Source organism: Bubalus bubalis, chromosome 18 (assembly GCF_019923935.1).
Source record: "Bubalus bubalis isolate 160015118507 breed Murrah chromosome 18, NDDB_SH_1, whole genome shotgun sequence".
Taxonomy (NCBI): domain Eukaryota; kingdom Metazoa; phylum Chordata; class Mammalia; order Artiodactyla; family Bovidae; genus Bubalus; species Bubalus bubalis.
In genome coordinates, this window is record NC_059174.1 from 14,888,625 (window position 1) to 14,908,123 (window position 19,499).

The 19,499-nt window shown below is 40.6% G+C and overlaps 1 pseudogene; it reads left to right on the forward strand.

Annotated features, from left to right (window-relative positions):
- The first annotated feature begins 493 nt into the window (after nt 1-493).
- On the forward strand, nt 494-4,289 carry LOC102394579 (annotated as a pseudogene).
- Nucleotides 4,290-19,499: the final 15,210 nt, after the last annotated feature.

Genomic DNA, 19,499 nt, shown 5'->3' on the forward strand with positions numbered 1-19,499 from the left:
CCCAGGGATGGGGGAGCCTGGTGGGCTGCCATCTATGGGGTCGCACAGAGTCGGACACGACTGAAGAGACTTAGCAGCAGGAGCTGCAGGATCATGGTGCTGTGCACGTCCCGTCTCTGAGAGGAAGAAGAGAGAGTGAAAAGCAGGTAGAGAGTGAGGTGCTTGGCACAGATCCTGATGTTTGATAAACTTCAGTTTCTCAAGTCTAATCATTGAGGAATTGGAGTAGAGATGTCATTAACGCCCTGGACCCAGGGTTGGAGATTAAAAATTCATTCGTTTAACGAATAATTGCCTAAGGCCCACTATGGGGCAAATTTTAATAATATGCAATTTGTCTGCCCTCAAACACCATCTAGCTGTTTAGATCTGTTACTACTTAAGAGCCCACAATGAAAGACCAATTTGTTTTAAATTCCTCATGTATTTTTAGGAAAAAAAAAAATTACTTGTAAAATGAAGTGAAAAAAATATATAAAAAATACAAGTTCATTTTTTAAATGTGGAATTCGACAGCCATAAAATTACACTTAAAAAATTACATTTCAACAATTGGAGCAAACATAACAAAGAAAATAATTTAAGAAAGTAAACTTCATTCTGACAAAATTTGCCAATGAGCTTTTATTACAATGGGTATTGCACTGATATCTGTTCTACAATTTTAAGGAAAGCAAAGGCATTAGTGAAATTCCTATTCTACATGTTAATGCCTGTAAGCACACTTTGAACGAAGACAATGTATATAAATATTTAAAGTTTTCAGTGTGACAAATAAGGTTGTTTCTTGTTTACTCATTTACCTAAATGAGTTTGGATTGATAAAAGCACCACTTTAGAGAAAAATTTACGTCGAAACTGTCTCTGGGTTCTCGTGGCAGGAAAACTATCTTAAGCCATTAAACTATGTTAATGGTGATGCAAGAATAGATTTTAAAGCAATTTTAGTACATTCATGATTCATTCTTACCCCTTCTCCAAAATGAACTGATGATGTAGTTTCATAATTCTTATTCGAAGGAGGAGGGGCCCCCTCAGAAAGGAGCACGAGGCTTTAGAGGGGATGAAGGGAGAGAGATTTGGACCCCAAATTTTCTCTCTGTTCTTTGGCTTCTGTGTGGTCCCAGACGATATGCCTCATCCAGCTTCAAGGCTGCTGACAGGCAGCTGGAAATGACACAGGAGCTTCAAAAGAAGCCTGACCCCAGCCAGCCCCTGCTGTTCGGGAAGGTGTTCACCGATCACATGCTGATAGTGGGACGGAACAGGGAGAAGGGCTGGGTTCAGCCCCAAATCCAGCCCTTCCAAAACCTCACTCTGCTCTCGGCCCGCTAGGCTCTCCATTACTCCCTGCAGCTCTTCGAAGACCTGAAGGCGTTCAAAGGCGGGGGACCAGCGCTTGCGCCTCTTTCGACCTTGGCTCAACATGGAACTCATGCTGTGTTCAGCTCTGTGCCTCTGCCTGCAGTTTTGACAAAGCTGAGTTGTTGGAGTGCATCCGCCGGCTGGTGAAAGAAGACAAGGACTGGGTTCCTGAGGGCGTAGGCTCCAGCCTCTATGTGCGGCCAGTGGTAATCCGGAAGGAGCCCTCACTACGTGTCTGCAATCTTCCCCTGGATATGCCTTGAGCCCTGGCTCCCTCCTGGAGGATCCATCCTTCATTTGAGCCTGGGTAGGTGGCGTCGGCGACTGCAAGATGAGGGAAAATTAAGCGCCCACTGTATTCGTGCAGCAGGAAGCACAAAAGAAGGGCTGAGAACAGGTCCTCTGGCTATACGGGCCTGACCTCCAATTCATCGAAGTGGGCACCATGAACATCTTGGTCTTCTGGATCCACGACTATGGGGCGCTGGAACTGGTGATCCCACCACTGGACCGTGTCATCCTGCCTTGATTAGTCCGACAGAGTCTGCTGGACCTGGCTTGGACCTGGGGTGAGTTCCGGACTGTGGAGTTTAAGATCACCATGAATGTGTTCCTGTAGGCGCTGGAGGACTGTCAGGTTTGAGGAGTCTGTGGTTCAGGAACTGCTTGTCAGGTCTGCCATGTGCATCGAATCCTGTACCAAGGCAAGCATTTCCACATTCCCACTAAGGAAAATGGGCTGAGCTTATCCTCCACTTCCACAAGGAGCTGAAGGCGATCCAGTACGGATCAAAAGCCCACAAAAGGATGTTCCCGGTGCAATGCTGCAGGCTATGCCGAACCACTCACTCCAGGGACCACCGACCTGTAGCATCCAGCCCAGTTGGACCTTTACCTCCATACCAATGACTCACCTGAAGTGATATGAAATAAAAGATGGAGGAACCTGGGACTCTGGTGCCCCCACATTACACTCCCAAACTCATAAGGGCCTGACTCAGGCATCTTGGCCTCTATCCCTGCCACTCAGGCCTTGGGGACCTGTACTGCTCTCCGCTCTGTATTGTGTGGTCAAGGATTGTGGAGTCAAGATGTTTAGGAAACACCTTGACCCCAAATCTGCATCTCTGTTTTCAGGCTGGATCTCCCCAGGGCTGCCATTGATTTTTTTCCTTTAGCTGCAATTTCGGAAAAAAAAAAAAAAAAAAAAAGCCAAGGAACAAGAAAAGAAATTCATAGTCAATCCTAATGAGTAGCTAGATCTGATAATTTATCCAAGAGAGTAATGGTTAGAATTTAAAATGTTTTTCAGTAAAATAAATTGATTTCAGATCCATGATTTTCCTGTATGGGGATCTTCTTTTGAGGTAAAGTGCAATTCAAACTGTTCTATAACATTTGTATAATATTTAATTATAATTTTTCACATATGTGCAATGTCAAGTTCATAGTCTCTTTCACTGATAATTATTGTTAGAATATGAAATAACAATACATGTTCTTCCAACTTTCTAACTTAAATTTTTGTTCTTCAGTCTTAACTGCTGTACTTGCATTCCTCCCTTCCACTGATACATTAAAATCCAAAAAGCTTCCCTGGTGGCTCAGATAGTTAAGAATCTGAGACCTGGGTTTGATCCCTGGGTCAGGTAGATCCCCTGGAGAAGGGAATGACTACCCACTCCAGTACTCTTGCCTGGAGGATTCCATGGACGAGGAGCCTGGTGGGTTACAGTCCATGGGGTCACAAAGAGCTGGACACAACTAAGCTACTAACACTTGTACTTCACTCCTTTCATCCTTCACAAAATAGTAGCAAACCAAATTTAGCAACATATTGAAAGGTTTATATGTCATGACCCAAATGAGATTTATTCTCAGAATTCAGGGAAATTCAATATACAAAAAACATTCAATGAAATAAACCACAGGGATAACAGCAACAAAATGGTGGAAGAGGAGTTTTCTACTATCCTCCCTTCAAAGAACACTAGTTTTAACAACACGCACAAGTGAGAGTATCTTTGTGGAAGTCCAGGAGTCCAGTGAAGAAGTTCTAGCACATCCTTGGAGCAAAAAGCAAATCCAAGACTGGACCCAGTAAAGACCAAAAAAGCAGTTTTACATTATTTGTGCCATTCCCCCCTCAGTGTAGCACGTCTCAGAGGCAAAAGAGACCTCCTAGGGCTGGAATTTCTTTCACAGCAGCAAGTGAGAGCATGTGAGTGAGTGCCCAGTTTCTCCCCCAGCTGTGCAGGACACTCCCAAAGAGGCCCACTTCTTTCTGGCCCTATCCAGAGTATGAGGTAAGTTACACAGCTAAGAGTGGGGAGAGGCTGGGAACACAGTAGGCAGTGCTTGGAATGCATCAAAGAGATGTGAATTCTTCTGTTTTGTAGACTCCGTTAGAGGATCACCCACAAACCTCTGAAGAGGCCTTACCAGCAGATCCCCCCAACTGGCCCAAAGGCATTCCCAACACTCTCCACACCTCACCCACACAGTCTTCTGCCTTGCAACCAGCATCCTGTGTGTGCCCCTGCGGTGGCAAGTACAAGCATTGGCATAAAGCTTGTGAGTACATGCAGAAAGCTGGCCCACCTCTGCAGGACTGTGAGAAAGCAAACAAACTTCAACATTCCCCGATAGCTTAGCTGGTAAAGAATCCACCTGCAATGCAGGAGATGCTGGTTCGATTCCTGGGTTGGGAAGATCCCCTGGAGAATGGAAAGGCTACACACTCCAGTATTCTGGCCTAGAGAATTCCATGGACTGTATAGTCCATGGGGTCGCAAACAGTCATGAGCAACTGAGTGACTTTCACTTTCTTAGGAAAAGTAAAATTGATTCTGTCAGTTCAAGGTCTAGACTGAATCATGAAGAAATTAAACATTTGAACAAACCAGTAACAAGCACGAAGGTTGAATTAGTATTTTTAAAACTTCTCAAATAGAAAAACTTACGATGAGATGGTTTCATTAGTGAATTCTACCAAACATTTAAAGAATTAATTCCAGTCATTCTCAAATTCTTGCAAAAAATTGAAGGCAAAGGAATACTTCTGAACTTATTTTAGAAGGCCAACATTACCCTGACATCAAAACAAGAAAGGAAAACTAGAAAATAACAGTACAATATCCCTGAAAAACATAGATGTAAAAATCCTCAGCAAAATATTAGGAATATGAATTCAACAGCATAGTAAAAGGATTATATGGTGATGAGCAAGTGGAATTTAACCCTGAGATTCAACATATACAAATCAATAATGCTGATACACCACCTTAACAGATTCAAGAAGGAAAATCATATGATCATCTCAGATGCAGAAAAGGCATTTGCCAAAACTCATCATCCTTTCATGATAAACTCTCAACAAATTAGGTATAATAATAATAAGGCCACATATGATAAGCCCATAGCTAATAACTTTGTTGCTGTTATTGTTCAACCACTCAGTTGTGTCTCTTTGTGACCCCATAGACCGCAGCACCCCAGGCTTCCCTGTCCTTCCTTAGCTCCCGAAGTTTACTCAAGCTCATGTCCATTAAGTCAATGATGCCATCCAACCATCACATCCTCTGTTGTCCCCTTCTCCTGCCTTCGATCTTTCCCAGCATCAGGATCTTTTCCAGTGAGTCAGCTTTTCGTATCAGATGGCCAAAGTATTGGAGTTTCAGCTATAGCATCCGTCTTTCCAATGAATATTCAGGGTTGATTTCCTTTAAGGATTGACTGGTTTGATCTCCTTGTTGTCCAAGGGACTCTCAAGAGTCTTCTCCAGCACCACAGCTTGAAAGCATCTATTTTTCTGTGCTCAGCCATCTTTATGGTCCAGCTCTCACATTCATACATGACTACTGGAAAAATTATAGCTTAACTGTATGGACTTTTGTCATTCCTCTTTCCCCTGGGTCCTGGTGCACACAAGGTTTTGTTTGTATCCTCCAAAAGTCTCTGTTTTCCCCAATCCTGTGGAAGTTCTGTAACCAAATCCCACTGACCTTCAAAACGGGATTCCCAGTCCCTTTGCCCTAGTTTGGGAAGTCTAAGGTGGGGCCTAGAACCTTCACAACCATGTGAGAACTTCTTGGGTATAATTGTTCTCTCAGTGACTCTATGGTAAAGCTAATGATGACCTCTTCCAAGAGGACTTATGCCACCACTTCACGCATCCCAAGACTACTGCTGCCAGTGCCCATCCCTGCAGCAGGCCACTGCTGACCCATGCCTCTGTGGGAAACCCTCAAACATTCACAGGCAGGTCTGGTTCAGTCTCTTATGGGGGTCACTGATGAGCATACTTGGGTTGACATACTAGGTACTGGTGAGCCTTGACATACTCCTGGGTACTGGTGAGTACCCTGGGTACTGGTGAGCACAAGTTTTTATCTGTCCCCTCCGAGAGTCTCTGGCAGGTATGGGGTTTGATTTTAATGTAATTGAAGCCCTCCTACCATCTTGTTGTGGCTTCTCCTTTGTCCTTAGACATGTATCTTTTTTTGGTTGGTTCCAACACAATCCTCTCCATGCTTGTTCACCAGCTAGTTGCAATTTTGTTGTTTTCACAGGAGAAGATGAGAGCACATTCTTCTAATCTGCCATCTGCATCAAAACTAGCTAATATCATACTCAACAGTGAAAAGCTAAAAGCTTTTCCCATAAGACCAGGCCAAGACAAGGGTGCCCACTCTTACCACTTCTATTCAACATGGTACTGGAAGTCCTAACCAGAGCAATTAAGTGAGAAAAAGATATATAGCCTATATAAATAGAAATTATTTTTGGAAAATTCTTAAAGAGATGGGAATAACAGACCACCTAACCTGCCTCCTGAGAAACCTGTAGGCAGGTCAAAAACAGCAGCTGGAACTGGACAAAGAACAACAGACTGGTTCAAAATTGAGAAAGGTGTACGTCAAGGCTCTATATTGCATCCTGCTTATTTAACTTATATGAGGAGTTATATAAGTTAACATATATAATATAAACTTAAATAAGTTATGTAACATCATGTGAAATGCCAGGCTGAATGAAGCACAAACTGGAATCATGATTGCCAGGAGAAATGTCAACAACCTCCGATATGCAGATGACACTACCCTAATGGCAGAAAGCAAAGAGGAACTAAAGAGCCTCTTGATGAAGGTGAAAGAGGAGAGTGAAAAGGCTGGCTGAAAATGCAACATTCAAAAAATGAAGATCATGGCATCAGGTCCCATCACTTCATGGCAAATAGATGGGGAAACAATGAAAACAGTGACAGACTTTATTTTCTTGGGCTCTAAAATCACTTCGAACAGTGACTTCAGCCATGAAATTAAAAGACACTTGTTTCTTGAAAGAAAAGCTATGACAAACCTAGACAGCTCATTAAAAAGCAGAGGCATCACTTTGCCAACAAATGTCCATATAGTCAAAGCTGTGGTTTTTCCAGTAGTCATGTAAGGACGTGAGAGTTGGACCACAAAGAAAGCTGAGCACCAAAGAATTGATGCTTTTGAACTGTGGTGTTGGAGAAGACTCTTAAGAGTCCCTTGGACTGCAAGGAGATCAGTCTGTCCTAAAGGAAATCAACCCTGAATATTCATTGGGAAGACTGGTGCTGAAGCTGAAACTCCAATACTTAGGCCACCTGATGCAAAGAACTGACTCATTGGAAAAGACCCTGATGCTAGGAAAGGTTGAAGGCAGGAGGAGAAGGGGATGACAGAGGATAAGATGGTTGGATAGCATCACCAATTCAATGGACATGAGTTTGAGCTAACTCCAGGAGACAGTGAAGGACAGGGAAGCCTGACGTGCTACAGTCCATGGGGTCACAAAGAGTTGGACACAACTGAGAGACTGAACAACAAAAATAAATAGTAAAGGAAGAAGAAAATCTGTCTCTGTTTGCAGATGACATGATCTTTTGTAGCTAAAACTACAACAACAAAAGCCATTAGAATTAGTAAATTAATTCAATAAAGTTGCAGGACGAAAAATTCAATAAATAAAAAATCAATTGCAGGGGACTTCCCTGGTCATCCAGTGGCTCTGTGCTCCCAATGCAGGGGCCCCAGTTTCTATCTCTAACCAGGAAACTAAATCCAACATGCTACCACAAATATTGAAGATCCCACGTACTGCAACTAAGACCCTGCATAACCAAATTAATTAATTAAATAAATATTTTAAAAAATCAGTTGTATTTTTAAACACAAACAATGAACTGCAAGAAAGATAAGTTAAGAAAGCAGCCCCATTGATAATAGCATCAAAAGTAATAAAATATTTAGGAATAATTTTACCCAAGGAGGTGAAATATCTCTACATTAAAAATTATAAGTGAAAGTGTTAGTTGCTTAGTTGTGTCTGACTCTTTGTGACACCGCAGAGTGTAGCCCACCAGACTCCTCTGTCCATGGAATTCTCCAGGTAAGAATAGGATGGGTAGCCATTCTCTTCTCCAGGGGATCTTCCCAACCCAAGGATCAAACCCAGGTCTCCTGTATTGCAAGCAGATATTTTACCACTTGATATAAAAATTATAGGACTTCCCTGGTGGTACAGTGGATAAGAATCTGCTTGCCAAAAATTCACATGCAATCACAAAAGATGTTGAATGGCCAGATGAACCCTGAAAAAGAACAAAGCTGGTGACACTGGGGAAAGAGGAGAGGCAGATGAAGATGAGAGACGGCATTGGTGGGTGACTCTGTTGACCCCTTTCCCAGGGAGGGAATGCAGGGCCAGGAGATGGTGGTGGTATGTGCATACCACCATATTAATCCGTGCCTGGTCCTCTACCATCACTGGTGCAAGTGTGGCCCAGAGGGCCTGGTCAGTCATTGGCCCTTGCTCTCTTCCTTTCCACAGTGCAGGGAAACCAGCAGTCCTGGCAGGCTTGGGCTGAATGTCCCAGCAGACTGGCTAAATGGTTACAAAACAAGACACATATATATGCTATCTATAAGAGACCCACATCAGATCTAGAGACACATACAGTCTGAAATCAAGGTAATGGAAAAGAAGTATTCCATGCATATGGAAATCAAAAGAAAGCTAGAGTAGCAGTACTCATTTAAGACAAAATAGACTTTTTCAAATAAAGACTATTACAAGAGACAAAGAAGGACATTACACAATCAATAATCAAGGGATCAATCCAAGAAGAATATATAACAATTGTAAATACATATGTATTCAACATAGGAGAACCTCAATATATAAGTCAAATACTAAGAGCTTAAAGGGAGAAATGGACAGTAACACAATAATAGTGGAGAACTTTAGCACCCTACTTCATGAATGAACAGATCATCCAGACATAAAACCAATAAGTAAACAAAGGCAAGAAATGACAAATTAAATCAGGTGGGCTTAATGGATATTTACAGAGCATTCCATCCAAAAGCAGCAGAATACATATTCTTCTCAAGTACACATGGAACATTCTCCAGAATTGACCATATCCTGGGCTAAAAAGTGAGCCTCAGTGAACCTAAGAAAACTGAAATCAAATCAAGTATCTTTTCTAACCACAACTCTTATGAGATTAGAAATCAACTATAAGGACTTCCCTGATGATGCATTGGATAAGAGTCTGCCTGCCAATGCAAGGGACATGGGTTCAATCCCTGGTCTGGGAAGATTTCACATGCTGCAGAGCAACTAACCCTGTGCATCACAACTATTGAGCCTGAACTCCAGTCTGTGAGTTGCAACTACTGAGTCTTCCTAAGGCCCACTTGACTTTGCATTCTAAAATATCTGGGTCTAGGCTGGTGATCACACCCTTGTGATTATCTGGGTCATGAAGATCTTTTTTGTATAGTTCTCCTGTGTATTCTTGCCACCTCTTCTTAATATCTTCTGCTTCTGTTAGGTTCCTTCAATTTCTGTCCTTTATTGTGCCCATATTTGCATTAAATGTTCCCTTGGTATCTCTAACTTTCTTGACGAGATCTCTAGACTTTCCCATTCTATTGTTTTTCTCTATACACAGAAGAACTGTAGAAACTATACAAAAAAGATCTTCATGACCCAGATAATCATGAGGGTGTGATCACCAACCTAGAGACAGACATTTTAGAATGCAAAGTCAAGTGGGCCTTAGGAAGCATCACTACGAACAAAGCTAGTGGAGGTGATGGAATTTCAATTGAGCTATTTCAAATCCTAAAAGATAATGCTGTGAAAGTGCTGCACTCAATATGCCAGAAAATTTGGAAAACTCAGCAGTGGCCACAGGACTGGAAAAGGTCAGTTTTCATTTCCAATCCCAAAGAAAGGCAATGCCGAAGAATGCTCCATCTACTGCACAATAGCACGATCTCACACTCTAGTAATGTTCAAAATTCTCCAAGCCAGGCTTTAATCATACACGAACCATGAATTTCCAGATGTTCAAGCTGGATTTAGAAAAGGCAGAGGAACCAGAGACCAAATTGCCAACATCTGCTGGATCACTGAAAAAGCAAGAGAGTTCCAGAAAAACATCTACTTCTGCTTTATTGACTATACCAAAGCCTTTGACTGTGTGGACCACAACAAACTCTGGAAAATTCTTAAAGAGATGGGAGTACCAGACCACCTGACCTGCCTGTTGAGAAATTTGTATGCAGGTCAGGAAGCAACAGTTAGCACTGGACATGGAACAACAGACTAGTTCCAAATAGGGAAAGGAGTACATCAAGGCTATATATTATCATCCTGCTTATTTAACTTATATGCAGAGTACATCATGAGAAACGTTGGGCTGGATGAAGAACAAGCTGGAACCAAGATTGCCAGGAGAAATATCAATAACCTCAGCTATGCAGATGACACCACACTTATGGCAGAAAGCGAAGAAGAACCAAGGAGCCTCTTGATGAAAGTGAAAGAGGAGAGTGAAAAAGTTGGCTTAAAGCTCAACATTCAGAAAACTAAGATCATGGCATCTGGTCCCATCACTTCATGGGAAATAGATGGGGAAACAGTGGAAACAGTGACAGACTTTATTTTATTGGGCTCCAAGATCACTGCAGATGATGACTGCAGCCATGAAATTAAAAGATGCTTGCTCCTTGGAAGAAGAGCTATGACCAACCTAGACAGCATACTAAAAAGTAGAGACATTACTTTGCCAACAAAGGTGTGTCTAGTCAAAGCTATGGTTTTTCGAGTAGTCGTGTATGGATGTGAGAATTGGGCTATAAATAAAGCTGAGTGCAGAAGAGTTGATGCTTTTGAACTGTGGTATTGGAGAAGACTCTTGAGAGTCCCTTGGACTGCAAAGAGATCCAACCAGTCCATCCTAAAGGAAATCAGTCCTGAATATTTATTGGAAGGACTGATGCTGAAGCTGAAACTCCAATACTTTGGCCACGTGATGCGAAGAACTGACTCATTGGAAAAGACCCTGATGCTGGGAAAGATAGAAGGCGGGAGGAGAAGGGGACGACAGAAGATGAAATGGTTGGATGGCATCACCAACTCAATGGACATGGGGTCACAAAGAGTCGGACATGACTGAAGGACTGAACTGAACTGAACTGAACACCATGATCAAGTGGGATTTATCCCAGGGATGCAAGGACTTTTCAGTATCTACAAATCAATCAATGTGATACATCACATCAACAAATTGAAGAATAAAAACCATATGATCATCTTAATATAGAAAAGGCTTTTGATAAAATTCAGTACCCATTTATAATAAAACTTCTCCAGAAAGTGGGTATAAAGGGAACCTATCTCAACATAATAAAGGCTATATATGACAAACCCACAGCAAACATTGTTCTCAATGGTGAAAAACTGAAAACATTTCCTCTAAGACCAGGAACAAGGCAAGGATGTCCTCTCTCACCACTATTATTCAACATAGTTTTGGAAGTCCTAGCCAAAGCAATCAGAGAAGAGAAAGAAAGAAATGGAATCTAAATTGGAGAAACAGTAGTAAAACTGTAACTGTTTGCAGATGGCATGATACTATACACAGAAAATCACTAGAGCTCATCAATGAATTTGGTAAAGTGGCAGGATACAAAATTAATACACAGAAGTCTGTTGCATGTCTATGCGCTAACAATGAAAGATCAGAAAGAGAAATGAAACAGTCCCCTTTACAACTACATCAAAAGCAACAAAAACCCTAGGAATATACCTACCTAAGGATGCAAAAGACCTATACTTGGAAAAATTTGAGATACTGATGAAAGAAATCAAAGATGACATGGACAGATGGAGAGATAGTCTATGTTCTTGAACTGGAAGAATCAATATTGTGAAAATGGCTAAACTACCAAAGGTTATCTATAGATTCAGTACAATTTGAGTTAAATTACCAATGCCATTTCTCACAGAACTAGAACAAAAAAAATTTTTTTTAATTTGTATGGAGACATGAAAGACCCCGAATAGCCAAAGCAATCTTGAGAAAGAAAAACAGAGCTGGAGGAATCAGGCTCCCTGACTTCAGACTACACTACAAAGCTACAGTCATCAAAGCAGTATGGTACTATCACAAAAACAGATATATAGATCAAGGTAACAGAATAAAAAAGCCAGAAATAAATCCATGCACCTATAGCCAATTAATCTCTGACAATGGAGGCAAGACTATGAAATGGAGGAAAGGCAGTCTCTTCAATAAATAGATCTGGGGAAACTGGACAGCTACATGTAAAAAAAAATGAAATTAGAACATTCTTTTACACAATACACAAAAACAAACTCAAAGTGGATTAAACACCTACACGTAAGACCGGATTCTATAAAACTCTTAGAGGAAAGCAAAGACAGAACATTGTTTGACATAATGTTGACACTATATTTTTGATCTTTCTCACAGAGTAATGGAAATAAGAACAAAAATAAACAAGTGGGACCTAATTAAATTCAAAAGCTTTTGCACAGCAAAGGAAACCATAAACAAAATGAAAGGACAACCCACAAAATGGGAGAAAACATTTGCAATCAATGTGACCAATAAAGGATGAGTCTCCAAAATTTACAAACAGCTCATGTAGCTCAATATCAAAAAATAAATTTTTAAAAAAGTTCAAAAATTGGCAAAAAACCTAAAGAGACATTTCTCCAAAGAAGGCATACAGATGGACAAGACACACATAAAATGATGCTCAACTTTTAGAGAGCATTGCTAGTTTTTAGAGAAATGCAAATCAAAACTACAATGAGATATCACCTCACACCAGACGGAAAGGCCATCATCAAAAAAGCTGCAAATAGTAAATGCTAGAAAGGATGTGGCAAATAGGGAACCCTCCTACACTGTTGGTGGGAATGTAAATTGGTACAGCTACTATGGAGAACAGTATGGAGATTCCTTAAAAGACTAAAAACAGGTCTACAATATCATCCTGAAATCTCACAATTGAGCATATATCTAGAGAAAAACATGGCTTGAAAGGATACATTTACCACAATGCTTATTGCAGCACTGATTACAATGGCCAAGACATGGAAGCAACCTAAATGTGTATCAGCTGCTGAGTGGATAAAGAAGATGTGATGCATGTATATGATGGAATATTACTCAGCCATTAAAAAGAATGAAATCATGCCATTTGCAGCCACATGGATGGACCTAGGGAGAGTCATACTGTGTGAAGTAAGTCAGACAGAGAAGGAGAAATATCATATAACATCCCTTATATATGAAATCTAAAAAAAAAAAATGATACAAATGAACTTATTTACAGAACAGAAAGAGACTCACAGACTTAGAAAGCGAGCTTATGGTTGCCAGGGGGAAGGGATAGTTAGGGAGCAGGGGATGGGTATGTACACACTGCTATATTCAAAATGGATAACCAACAAGGACCTATCGTACAGTACATGGAACTCTACACAATGTTATGTGACATTCTGGATGGAGTGAGGTTTCGAGGAGAATGGATACATGTATATGTACGGATGAGTCTCTTCACTATTCACCTAAAACTACCACAGCACTGTTAATTGGATATACCCCAATAAAAATTTTTAAAAATTAAAGTTTAAAAATAATAATGAAATAATGCCATTTGCAGAAACATGAATAGACCTGGAGATTATCTTACTAAGGGAAGTAAGTCAGACAAAGAAGTATCATGTGATATCACTTATATGTGGAATCTTTTTAAAAATGATACAAATGGACTTATTTACAGAACAGAAAGAGACTCACAGACTTAGAGAATGAACTTATAGTTACCAAGGGGAAGGGTGGACAGACTGGAGTTTGAGATTGATGTGTGCAATCTGTGATATTTAAAATAAAATGCCTTTCCCATGACAAAATTTTTAATAAACTGTATTATAAGGATACAGTAATCAAAACAACGTGGTTCAGGAGTTCCCTGGTCACCTAGTGGTTTTCCAAGCTTTCACTACTGTGGCCCAGGTTCAGTTCCTGGTTGGGGAACTGAGATCCTACAAGCCATGCGCATGGCCAAAAATAAAACAAAACAAACAAACAAAAACAGTATGGTATAGCCATAAAATTAGGCACATAGATCAATGGAACAAAACAGAGTGCCCAGGACTTTCCTGGTGGTACAGTGGATAAAAATCTGCCTACCAATGCAGGGGACATGGGTTCAATCCTTGGTCCAAGAAGATTCCACATGTCCATGTCACAGAGCAATGAAGCCACAACTTACACAACAACCACAACTACTGAAACCTGAACACTCGAGGGCCCACGAGCCACAACTACTGAGCTTGTGTGCTGCAGCTGAAACCTCTGCACCAAAGCCCGTTCTCCGTGACAAGAGAGGCCACTGCAGAGACACGCCTGTGCACCACAACTTGAGAGTGGCCGCCTCTCTCCCCAACTAGAGAAAGGCTGCACACAGCAATGAAGACCCAGTGCAACCACAAATAAAATAAATAAATTATTTTTAAAAAAATAGAGTGCCCCCAAATAAAGCAACATATATACAGTCATCCGATATTTGACAAGGGCACCGTGGAACACACAACTGAGAAAGGATCATCTCCTCAGTAAATGGTGTTGGGAAACTGGATATTAACATGCAAAAGAATGAAACTAGACCCCCAAACTATGCCAAACATCTTGATTTTAAACTATACTACAAAATTATCTTGAGATGGATTAAACACTTAAGTGTAAGACCTGAGACTGTAAAACTCCTAGAAGAAAACATAGAGGGAGTTCTCCTTGACATTGATGTTGGCAGTGATGTTTGGGGCATCACACCAAAAGCAAAGCAACAAAATAAAAAATAAATGAAAATACATCAAATTTTAAAACATCTGCTGCACAACAAAGGAAACAGTCAACAAAACAAAAAGGCAACTGCAAAATGGGGGAAAAAAAATTTGCAAGCTATATATCTGTTCAGTTCAGTTCAGTCGCTCAGTCGTGTCCAACTCTTTGCGACCCCATGGACTGCAGCACACCAGGCCTCCCTGTCCATCACCAACTTCCAGAGCTTGCTCAAACTCATGTCCATCAATTCAGTGATGCCATCCAACCATCTCATCCTCTCGACCGGTTCTCCTCCTGCCTTCAATCTTTCCCAGCATCAGGGTCTTTTCTAATGAGTCAGTTCTTCACATCAGGTGACCAAAGTATTGGAGTTTCAGCTTCAGCATCAGTCCTTCCAATGAATATTCAGGACTGATTTCCTTTAGGATGGACTGGTTGAATCGCCTTGCTGTCCAAGAGACTCTCAAGAGTCTTCTCCAACACCACAGTTCAAAAGCATCAATTCTTCGGTGCTCAGCTTTCTTTATGGTCCAACTCTCACATCCATATATGACTACTAGAAAAACCATAGCTTTGACTAAACAGACTTTTGTTGGTATATCTGTTAAGGGTTTAATATCCAAAATATTTAAAGAATTTACACAACTCAAGAGCAATAAAAAATAATAATCCAGTTTAAAAATGAGCAAAGACACAGATGAGGAAAATAAACTTTATAGTTACCAGAGTGAAAGGGGGAAGGATAAATTGGTATATTGGGAGTGATATGGACACAACTACTGTATGTAAAATAGATAACTAAGGACCTACTATATAGCACAAGGAACTCTTCTCAATACTCTATATTGCCCTATATGGGAACAGAATCTAAAAAAGAGTGGATGTTTGTATATGCATACCTAATTCACTTTGCTGTACAGCAGAAACTAACACAACATTTTAAATCAACTACACTCCAATAAAAAAAAATTTAGAGAAAATATACATATTCCTAGGGTTCTGTATAGAAAAACCATAGCTTTGACTAGCTATGGTTTGCATAGCTTTGCCTTTGTTGGCAAAGTAATGTCTCTGCTTTTTAATATGCTGTCTAGGTTGGTCTTATATAACTTTTCTTCCAATGAGCAAGCGTCTTTTAATTTTGTGGCTACAGTCACCATCTGCAGTGATTTTGGAGTCCAAAAAAATAAAGTCTGCCACTGTTTCCATTGCTCACCCATGTATCTGCCACGAAGTGACGGGACCAGATGCTATAAGCTTAGTTGTTTGAATGTTGAGTTTTAAGCCAACTTTTTCACTCTCCTCTTTCATCCTCATCAAGAGGTTTTTTAGTTCCTCTTCACTTTCTGCCATAAGGGTGGTGTCATCTGCATATCTGAGGTTATTGATATTTCTCCCAGGAATCTTGATTCCAGCTTGAGCTTCATTCAGCCTGGCATTTTACATGATGTACTCTGCATATAAGTTTAATAAGCAGGATGACAATATACAGCCTTGTTGTACTCCTTTCCCAATTTTGAACCAGTCTGTTCTTCCATACCCAGTTCTAGCTGTTGCTTCTTGACTTGAATACACGTTTCTCAGGAGGCAGGTAAAGTGGTCTGGTAGTCCCATCTTTTAAGAAGTTTCCAATCATGGAGTACTAAAGTCCCCTATTATTATTTAAGGGGATTCCCCTCAATTATTATTATATCACTGTATATTTCTTCTTTTAGTTTTGTTAGTATTTGCTTTACATATTTAGGTTCTCTAATATTGGGTACATAAAAAATTAAAATTTTGATATCTTATTGATGGATTGATTCCTTTGTTGTTATTGAAAAATTCAGTCTTAAATTGAAAAAAAAAAATAGGGAAAACTACTAGGCCATTTAGGTATGACCTAAGTCAAGTCCCTTAAGATTATACAGTGGAGGTGATGAAAAGATCCAAGGGATTAGATCTAGTAGATAGAGTGCCTAAAGAACTATGGACAGAGGTTAATAATAGTAGGTAGTGACCAAAGCCATCTCCAATAAAAAGAAATGCAAGAAGGAAAAATGGTTGTCTGAGGAAGCTTTACAAATAGCTGAGGAAAGAAGAGATGCTAAAAGCAAGGGAGAAAGGGAAAGATATACTCAACTGAATGCAGAGTTTCAGAGAATAGCAAGGAGAGACAAGAAGGCCTTCTCAATGAACAGTGCAAAGAAGTAGAGGAAAACAATAGAATAGGAAAGACTAGAGATTTCTTCAAGAAAATTGGAGAAATCAAGGGAACATTTCATGCAAGGACGGGTGCAGTAAAAGACCTAACAGAGGCAGGAGAGATGAAGAAGAGATGGCAAAAATACACAGAAGAACTATACAAAAAAGGTCTTAATGACCAGAATAACCATGAAGGTGTGTGTGGTCACTCACCTAGAGCCAGACACCCTGAAGTGTGAAGTCAAGTGGGCCTTAGGAAGCATTGCTACAAGCAAAACCAGTGGAGGTGATGGAATTCCATCTGAGCTAATTAAAATCCTAAAAGATGATGCTGTTAAAGTTCTTCACTTAACATGGCAGCAAATTTGGAAAACTCAGCAGTGGCCACAGGACTGGAAAAGATAACTTTTCATTCTAATTCCAAAGAAGGGCAGTGTCAAAGAATGTTCAAACTACTGTACAATTGCACTCATTTCACATGCTAGTAAGGTTATGCTCAAAATCCTTCAAGTTAGGCTCCAGCAGTATGAACTTCAAGATGTACAAGCTGGGTTTAGAAATGACAGAGTAACCAGGGATCAAATTGCCAACATTCTTTGGATTGTAGAGAAAGCAAAGGAATTTCAGAAAAACATCTTATGCTTCATTGACTATGTGAAAGCGTTTGTGTGGATCACAACAAATTGTCAAAAATTCTTAAAGAGATGGGAATACCAGACCACATTATCTGCCTCCTGAAAAATCTGTATGCAGGTCAGGAAGCAGCAGTTAGCACTTTACATGGACTAACTGACTGGTTCAAAATTGGGAAAGGAGTACGACAGGCTGTATATGGTCACCCTGCTTATTTAACTTACATGCAGAGTACATCATGTGAAATGCTGGGCTGGATGAAGCACAAGCTGGAATCAAGATTCCTGGGAGAAATATCAATAACCTCAGATATGCAGATGATACCATGCTAATGGCAGAAAACAAAGAAGAAGTAAAGAGCCTCCTGATGAGGATGAAAGAGGAGAGTGAAAAAGTTGGCTTAAAACTCAACATTCAAAAAACTTAGATCATAGCATCTAGTTCCTTCACTTCATGGCAAGTAGAAGGGTGAAAAGTAGAAGCAGTGACAGATTTTATTTTCTTCCGTTCCAAAATCACCGTGGATGGTGACTGCAGCCATGAAATTAGAAGATACTTTCTCCTTGGAAGGAAAGGTATGGCAAACATAGAGAGTGTACTAAAAAGTAGAGACATCACTTTGCTGACAAAGGTCTGTATAGTCAAAGCTATGGTTTTTCCAGTAGTCATGTACGGATATCAGATAGGGACCATGAAGAATTCTAAGCACCAAAGAATTGATGCTTTCAAAGTGTAGTGATAGAGAAGACTGCTGACATTTCCTAGAACAGCAAGGAGAACAAACCAATCAATCCTAAAGGAAATCAACCCTGAATATTCATTGCAAGGACTGATGCTGAAGCTGAAGCTCCATGATGAGCTGACTCATTGGAAAACACCTGGATGTTGGAAAAGACTGAGGGCAAAAGAAGAGACCACCAGAGGATGACACAGTTAGATAGCATCGTCGACTCAATGGACATGAATTTGAGCAAACTCCGGGAGCTAGTGAAAGACAGGGAAGCCTGGCATGCTGCAATCCTTGGGATCGCAAGGAATTGGACATGACATAGCAACCAAAAATGACCTTTTGTATCTTTAGATCATTTTTAGCGTAAAGTCTGTTTTGTCTCATAAGAACAGCTACCAAATGGAAGGCTAATGGGAACCTGCAGTATAGCACAGGAAATGCAGCTTGGTGTTCTGTGGTGCCCTATACGCGTGAGATGGAGGGGGATGAGAGGGAGGTCCAAAAGGAAAGGATATACGTATACATATAGCTGATTCACTTCATTGTATACCAGAAACTAACACAACATTGTAAAGCAACTATACTCCAATTAAAAGATAAAAATAAAAAAGAGGCCTCTCCTTTGGGGTAGGCCCGTCCTCACACCTCGAGGGTATACTATTCTTTGTTTGCCAAATAAAACGCTGAGCTGTAACCAAGCTGTAACATAGGTAGTGAAGTCACTCAGTCATGTCCCACTCTTTGCGACCCCGTGGACTGTAGCCTACCAGGCTGCTCCGTCCATGGGATTCTCCAGGCAAGAATACTGGAGTGGGTTGCCATTTCCTTCTCCAGGGGATCTTCCCGACCCAGGGATTGAACCCGGGTCTCCCGCATTGCTGGCAGACATTTTAACCTCTGAGCCACCAGGGAGCTGTAACATAGTCTGCTGTAAAAAATAAGTAAATAAACAAAAATAAAAAAGAACAGTTACCCCTGATTCCTTTTGGTTACTGTTTGCTTGAAATATTTTTTTCTATCTCTTCATTCTCAGTCTATCTACATGTATCTTTAAAAACTAAACTAGATGTGTTATAGACAATATTTCATTGGGTCATCTTTGGATTGGATAATTTAATCCATTTATGTTTCAAACAATGATTGGTAGGTAAGGATTTCAGTTCAGTTCAGTCGCGCTCAGTCCTGTCTGACTCTTTGCAACCCCATGGACTGCAGCATGCCAGGCTTCCCTGTCCATCTCCAACTCCTGGAGCTTGCTCAAACTCATGTCCATCAAGTTGGTAATGCCATCCAACCATCTTATCCTCTGTTGTCCCATTCTCTTCCTGCTTTCAATCTTGCCCAGCATCAGGGTCTTTTCCAGTGAGTCCATTCTTTGCT